Genomic DNA, 8,085 nt, shown 5'->3' on the forward strand with positions numbered 1-8,085 from the left:
GAAACCAGACAAGGATGGCCACGGCCACCACTCCCACACAACACGGCCATGGACATCCTAACGTAACAAGGAAAGGAATAAAGGCTACAAGGGCGGGAAAGGCAGAAGTGTAACAGAACGATCACTGTTTGCAGATGACGTCTACAGAGAGAACCCCAGAGCGCTGACAGCCGATTCGGTGAAGTTCAGGAGCGTGCAGCAAGGCTGCTGGACGTGAGACTGATTCGGGAAGGTCAGCTGCAGTTCCACGCATCAGCAGAAAATAAACACAGCAGCAAAAATATAAAGTTCCTGGGACGAAATCTAACAAATGACGTGTAGGATCTTTATGGAGGTTGTTAAATGTGTGTTAGAGAAAAGTCAGATAAATATTCATGGATACAAGACAATACTTTAAAAATGTCACTTCTCTGTAAATTGATTTGTAGAGTTAATGCAGTTCCCAGCAAAACCCCTGGGCCAACCGTTTCTAAGTCTGTGCAGAGGGCAAAGGCGGGGGGGAGGACGAGGCGGGGCCCGCTAGACGTGAAGACGAGCGATGAAGCTGGAGGAACCGGGACAGCACGGCGTCACGCAGACTCCAGCGTGTGTCGAGGGTCCCCAAGACCATGTCGCACTCGGCGATCCGGGACTCACAGGCTCAGCACATGGTCGGCTCACAGCAAAGATTCAACACAGCGACAGGATACGAGAAGTGTCTGCAGAGGGCAGAGGCGCGGATGTGTTTAATTTCTCCAACAAGCTGTAACAACACGTGTGAAGTGAAGTGTCGTCTCCCTGGGATGTTCATTAGAGACTCAAGCCCCTGAGGTTTTGCTGGGGGTGGTCACACAGACCCTCTCTGACTGGCACGTACCAAAATTCCAGACTTCCAGCGTAACCCACTTTGCGCAGCCCCGGCCCAGCGAGCCACCCTCCTCCTTTGGGAAAGGCTCAGATCAGTCAGGGAGCCGCTCACCAGCCGGGTTCCCAGACGCCAGCCAGGACCGGCGTGGTGCGCAGGCCGTTCTCAGGGCGGCAGGGTCCGCGTGCTCCGTGAACTACACTTCACGTGAAATACATGTTAACAGATGTCCTACGATAGTGGGAGCGTGTCTGCGACAGGACTGTGAGCAGCATGGGACATTGGGGACAAACGTCTCCCACTTGGCGTCCGCCGAGAGGGCTGAGCACTGAGGCTTTCCGGAGCCCTGGCTGGAGCGAGGAGACCCTCGGGGCTCACACGTCTGTGCCGTGCACTCCGACCTCGCGCCCTCGTCCAGCCACGCGGCTTCCCCTCTGTAGATGTCGCGCTTTTGGAAGTGATCACATATTTTAGCGTCTTTTGTCGTCTGGACAGGCTGAGAATTTCCCAGGTCCTGGTTCCTTTTGGTTTGAGGGCTCTTCCCGCGGTTGCTCTCTCTCCTCTCACGCTTCCCGTAAGCCGTGAGAAGCAGCCAGGCCACACCTTTGCGCCACTTGGAGATCTCCTCGCTGAAGTCAACGTCTCCCCCGCCCACTGCAGGCACAACGCCACTGCGCTTCCCGCCACCGCGCAGCGAGGAGCCTCCTTCCTCCGTTTGCAACGCCATGTTCCTCGCGTCCCTTCGCACTCTCATGGGGCGTTCTTTTCTTTCCATTTTCATTTTAAAAACGTTTATAAATCCATTAATCGTGCTCATCATGAGAGGCATAGGAAATTAAACCCAAAGGATAACCCTTATATAAAACAACTAACTCCTCTACTCACGAGTTTTACTAGGAAACACGTTTGGAAAAGACACACAGAACAGGCAAGAACAGACAAAAGGCTGCCATCGTTTCCCTGCTCAAAATGTTCTCTCCAGCAAACACCTGAAGAGCTCTGTCTGCATCTGTGAGATCGTTGCAGACATGACTTAGGTGGACACATATTCGACCGGTTGTCCAGAATGTTCACATGAGCAAATAATTCTTGAAGCTACAGAAAACAAATCAGTGTGAAATAAAGCCACATTACTTTGTAGAGCATGTACTAAAATACAGAATTTGGCCGGGCACAGTGGCTCACACCTGTAATCCCAGCACTCTGGGAGGCCGAGACCAGAGGATTCCTTGAGGTCAGGAGTTCGAGACCATCCTAAGCAAAAGCGAGACCCTGTCTCCACTAAAAACAGAAAAATTAGCCAGGCGTCATGGTGCACACCTGTGGTCCCAGCTACTCAGGAGGCTGAGGCAGGAGGATGCTTGAGCCCAGGAGTTGGAGGCTGGTGTGAGCTAGGTTGACGCCACGGCACTCCAGCCTGGAGCAACAGAGAGAGATTCTGTCTCAGAAAAAAAAAATACAGGATTCATTAAGAGTTTGGGTAAGACGACCTAGGAGATAGGAACAAGTTAAAAGTAATTAGAAAAAAGCACGGGTAAAATTATCTGTAACTAGTATTTACACGAGTGGAGGGTTCAGGGTCTGTCCTGGACCTCTGCAGTATGTCATGAAGAATAAACACCAATAACCACTTCCTGTGCCCCTCAGGGAGGACGTTGGGATGTATCTTTGGTCTGAAAAACTCATAGTTCTATGTTCCCGGGACTAAGCATCTCAGCAATGTCTGTTCCAGCTGCTCTCACCCAGACCTGTTTCTGCTTCTTGACCCTCGGAGCTTTTAATGTCCACATTTCCACTAAGGGCCACGTAGGCTTTTTCCATCGTGATGCTCAAAACTCTTCCAGTCTCCACCCGCTGCTGGATTCCAAAGCTACTTCCATGTTTTTAGCTATTTGCACAGTGGCACCCCACTCCTGGTACCAAAGTCTGTATTATTTTTCTAACGCTGCCATGACAACTTACTGGGGGCTTAACAACTTACAACACAGCTCTGTGGGGCTCGGAAGTCCAGGTGGACTCAGCTGGGTTCCCTGCTTAGGGTCTCTGAGGCTGACGTCAGTTGGTGGCTGGGCTCCCATCTGGGGGCTCTGGGGAAGACCCTGCTTCCAGGCGCAGTCAGGGGTCGGCAGAAGCCAGTGGCTCGCGGCTGTCGGACTGAGGTCCCTCCCTTATCTTCAAGCCAGCAACGCTGCACCGAATCCATCCTGTGCTTTGAATCTATGTTCCTCTACCTTCCATCCCTGCTGTTAAAGGCTCCTGCGATTACACTAGGCCCACCCAGATAAGGTCATCATTCGCTTTTAAGGTCAGCTGATGAGTAGTCTTAGTTACATCTGCAAATCCGTTGGCAGGATGGCGAGGTGGGGACGGGGCCATCCCAGCCACTTGGCCCCAGCCATTCCATCCCTGCCACTCTGAACATGCTTTCCCCAGCCTCTGCGTCCTGGTCACACTGTCCTGGGCCCTGCCTGGCACAGGTGGGAGCTGCAGGTGGGCCAGAGGGAAGAGGGCAGCGCTGGGGATGGCTGCACCGTGGGAGGACCCCAATCCCTCCCCATGTGCTCCCCTCAGCCACCCCGTGGCGGTCCTCGTCATCGCCCAGCAAGAGTGTGTCCACACCCAGAGAGTGGGGCTCTGTGCCTGCTCTGGGGCATGCAGTCGCAGACCTGGGAGTGGCACCCTCACCCTCACCCTCAGCCACGGGCACCTGTGTCGGGCCCCTGGTCACAGCCACCTCCGCGGTGTGGGGAGCAGAGGCCCTGAGGCTGGGGGCCTCCTCTCTCTTTTACTTTAAAGAGTCTCGCAAGGCTGGGCGCGGTGGCTCACGCCTGTAATCCTAGCACTCTGGGAGGCCGAGGCGGGTGGATCGTTTGAGCTCAGGAGTTCCAGACCAGTTCCAGAGCAAGAGCGAGACCCCGTCTCTACTAAAAATAGAAACAAATTAGCTGGACAACTAAAAATATATAGAAAAATTAGCCGGGCGTGGTGGCGCACACCTGTAGTCCCAGCTACTTGGGAGGCTGAGGCAAGAGGATCGCTTGAGCCCAGGAGTTGGAGGTTGCTGTGAGCTAAGCTGACGCCACGGCACTCACTCTAACCCGGGCAACAGAGCCAGACTCTGTCTCAAAAAAATAAAATGAAATAAAAAAATAAAGAGTGTCGCAAACACCGTGGACTCTGTGCAGAAAACAGCAGAGACGTAGGCAGATGAAATGAGTTCACCCAGTGCTCACGCTGGTGGGGCTTCCACACGTGTGTCTGGGGGTCATGTGTGCACCGGGGCGGGGCAGGGGCCTCCGGGGCTGTGGCCAGATGCTGCCCTGGACCACGGAGGAGGCACGCCAGGCCCTGTGTCGGGAGGGGCCTGAGGGCGTGGCTTCCTCCTGGGCACTGGCCCCCAGGAAGGGCGCCCAGGAAATTCACCGCTGCTTCCACCCACGGCTTTGCTCCCCTCTCACTCCAGGGAGCAGGGCCCAGCCCAGGGGAGCTGAGACTCCCTCACACCTGGGCTTCTGGACAGTGACCCACCTCCCCAGTGACGCAGGGACCACAGGAGCCTTCGCCCGCCGGCCTGGGTGTGGCTGAGGCCTCCTGCAGGCTGGGCGGCTCCTGGGTTCCCGGCCTCTGGCTGCGCCTGGGTCTCTGTCTCTCAGCCAGGTCCCCCGAGGGGCGGAGGTGGGCGGGCTCTCGGCACCCGGCTCGGGCACCTCTGGGAGGCAGTGGGTGCTGGCAGCCGGGCAGGCAGGGTCAGCCTCAGCCTCCAGTGGGCAGAGAACAAGAGGGCCCGCGGTGCTGAGGGCTCACTCCTGCCCTGGCCCTGCCGCCCCACACACCTGCGCGGACGAGCTGCCCCTCACGCAGCGGCCCTTGTCCAAGTCGCTGCGCCCTGCCCAGGGCCTTGCCCAGCGCCTGCCACACCAGGGGCTCAGGCCCCTCAGCCCCTGGCCCTGTGCACACTTTGGGCCGGCACATGCACCACTCACAACCGCCAAGAAAACACCCTGCAGGGGAGGCACCGGCCTGGGGGGAGGAGGCCCCCGCACCCTCCCGCGCCTGTGCTCCCCGCTGGTGGGGGCTCTGGGAAGGGCCAGTGCAGGGAGGGGAGGGGAGAGGACGCAGCAAGCACAGGTGTGGGGTCCCAGGGCTGTGGGTCCCACCCACCTGGGCCAGCTCCGGGGTTAACACCTCGACCCCCAAGGGCACTGCCCAGAGCATAGGTTTGGGGGAAAATGCCACCATGCCAGGCGCCGGCTGCATGGGCTGGGGACACCTGCACCCTCCCGGGCCCCCTGCGAAGCAGCCCGGCCGGGCCCTGCTCTGGGGCCTGGAGACTGTGGCTGCCCCGACCGGGGTCTGGCCAGGTGGCCAGGAAGCAAGTCCTGGACCCGCAGACCCCTGCCAGCCCGCGTGGAAGACCCCACTGGGGCACTGTGGTGTGAGGGGCCCCCAGGACCACAGAGGGGTCCTTGCCCGCCCCTGCCTGTGCTCTGGCCACAAGTCCACGCCGCCCGAATCTGCTCCCTGTGGGCCAAGGTGGGGCAGGGTGCACGCAGGCCCCAGGTCCTCTGCCATCCCATGACACGCGGGCACCCGCAGGCTGCGATGGGCACTGTCTCCCCGGCCCCAGGTGCACCCAGGACCGTTCCCAGGGCAGGCGGAAGGGAAGGGGCTGGACAGAGGAGAGCCGCCCGTCCCCTCCTGGACTGGGCAGGGACCCGGGGGCTCCGCCACCCAGCTTGGTGATGCAGGGGTTGGAGGGAGCCCGGCCATCAGCAGAGAGAAGGCCTGTGCCACCTGCCGCAGTGAACGACGGTCTCCACGCCAACCCCCTGCTGGGCTGCGGGCGGAGAGGCAGGTGCGAGCAGCATGGCCGATGGCCGACCGGGATCTGCAGGGCCTGTCTGGGGAGGTGCGTCCTCCGCACGCCGGGGGCTGGGGTTGCGGTGCTGAGCCCAGTGCCCTGGCCGCCCCTGGCTCTGCGCGGCGGGGCCGGAGAGGGAGGCCTGGCTACCCACGGGCCAGGAGCCTGGTCTTCGTGCAGCGCTGAGTGCCTGTGGGCTGGTCTCGGGCCGTCTGTAAAGCGGAGGTCCCGCGGCACCTGCGGCAGGCTCGCAGGAGGACTGTCGACGCCAGCACCCAGGCTGTGCCCAGCCCTGCTCTGGACCAGTGCCCAGAGCCCTTGCCGGCTCCACGTCTCTCCGACACGTCCTCAACACGCACGCGCCCCTGGGAGCCTGCCCCGGGCGGCACCTGCACCCGCGGGAGCTGGTCCTCGTGCCTGGCCCGGCCCTCCCGCGAGGCTGGGAAGTGGATGTCCTCCCTGGCGAGGGGCAGCCGGTGGTGACCGTCCCTCACGTTCCTGTGCAGCTCCGTGAGCCTCGAGTCAGCCTTGCCGGCCCCGGGAGGAGCACAGCTGGCGGCACCGGAGGGGCGGGGAGCACGGGGGCCTGCGTGGTGGTGGGGGTCTCTGGGGTCTGCCTTCCCAGGCTCCTCCCCTCACACCTGCGCAGTTCGGCTCCGGCCAGCGAGGCCTGTGCACTTGCCGCCCCTCCTCCCAGGCGGTGCCGGCCACCGTCTGCCCCAAGACCACAGGACGCTCAGCCCAGCCACGGGATCTGGCAGCAGGAGGGAGCCAGGCCTGCCGGGCTCGCAGGCTGTGCAGGCTGTGCTTCTTTGTCTTGTTTTCTAATTCTCAAGCCACTGGTGTCTGTGACCAGTGATGTCACAGCCTGAGCCATCTTCCTGGAGCGGAGCTCGCAGCCGGGGCCGCAGCTCCTTGGGCAGCGAGAGGTCCAGGGCACACCGGGCGGCTGTGGCCAGGTCACGGCGAGAGGCTGCCTGCTCCGAAGCCACAGGCTCCTCCCCACCAGCCTCGTGTGCAGTGTCAGCTGAGGACCGGACAGCGATATGCTCTGTGCCCCCTGCTTTGCCCCAGGGACCCCCACAGACCGTGGCACACCCGGCTCTGAGCCCTCCAGGGGAGGGGCATCCACCCAGGGCCGGTCCTGCCTGAGGCTCAGGACTGGCCGGAGGCTCCGAGTGACCAGCTGGCTTAGACGGCGTCACCAAGAAGGGCTGCCCATCCCCTCTTGGCCTGGCCCCCATCCCCGTCACTGCTGTTCTCCAGGGTCCACCAGCAGCCCCTCCTCCACGTCACTGCCTCTGCACCCAAGACCAGGTGTTTTCTAGAACCTCTGTCTGGCCTGCTCCTTGGCCCTCTGCTCCTTGCCCCGTGGAGCCCACTCCAAACCTCTCCCCTCCTGCCCTCTCTGCCCCAGGGTGGCCCCAGGGTTCCAAGAGCAGAGGGCAGGCAGCCCTGGGGCAGCTGTGACCCAGGAGGCCCGGAGAAGCTTTGTCCTCACGCGGCTGAGTTCTCTCCTGTCTGGTGGTGGCCCACACTTGTGCCCCGGCAGGACCAGAGTGGCCCCGACCTGGCAGGACCCCTCAGCTCCCCGCTGCGTGGGCGCCATGGTCCCGTCGGAGGGTCTCACTCCCGGTGGAGTCTTCAAGTCCCTGAGGTCACCAGTTGGCACGAGTGGGGTACTGTGCCTTCCCCAGGGCTCTGAGCTCCCCCCGGCCACCCTCCGTCCCGAGGAGTTGCTAGCCGGGCCGCTTCCCCGGGCTGCAGGTTCCCACGTGGATGACAATATGCGGAAACTCGTCCGCATTCTTCAGGATGTCCGCTGCCCTTCCGGCAGGCTCGGCATTGGCACCCAGGGGGACTGGCCTTCCGGGCCTCGCCCAGGGGGCCTGCGTTCCTCTCCGGTGACTCAGTCCCCCGCCCCGGCACCCCCGGCAGCTCAGCGTTGCCCCGGCCGGATGCCACTAGGGCTGGTTCGGCCGACGCTGCACCATCTGCTGGGAGCAGGGCCCTTGGGCCCACGACCAGCCCTCAGCCCTGAGCCCGGCCTGGGCCTGGGGGACCCCCCTCTGCCCCGCCCACACGCACTGCCCTCGGCCTCCCCTGCGCCCCAGAGCTCTGCGCTGTGTCCGCGAGCAGCCTCTGCCAGCCCGTGGCCCTGGGGAGCCAGCCAGGGGGCTGTGTGGGCCGCACCCACCACTGGGGCACATGGGCCGCACCCCAAGGCCTGCGGGCTCCTCTCAGCCACACGGCGCAGGCTTTCCCAGGTCCCGGGCAGGGCTTGGTGCACCCAGACAGAGTTCTGGTCTCCCGGGCCCGTCCAGAGCCAGGTGGGTGTCTGGCAGTGGGGCAGAGCTTGGCAGGGGTTGGGGTCTGTGCG

Source organism: Propithecus coquereli, unplaced genomic scaffold (assembly GCF_000956105.1).
Source record: "Propithecus coquereli isolate 6110/MARCELLA unplaced genomic scaffold, Pcoq_1.0 Scaffold449, whole genome shotgun sequence".
In the NCBI taxonomy this organism is placed as follows: Eukaryota; Metazoa; Chordata; class Mammalia; order Primates; family Indriidae; genus Propithecus; species Propithecus coquereli.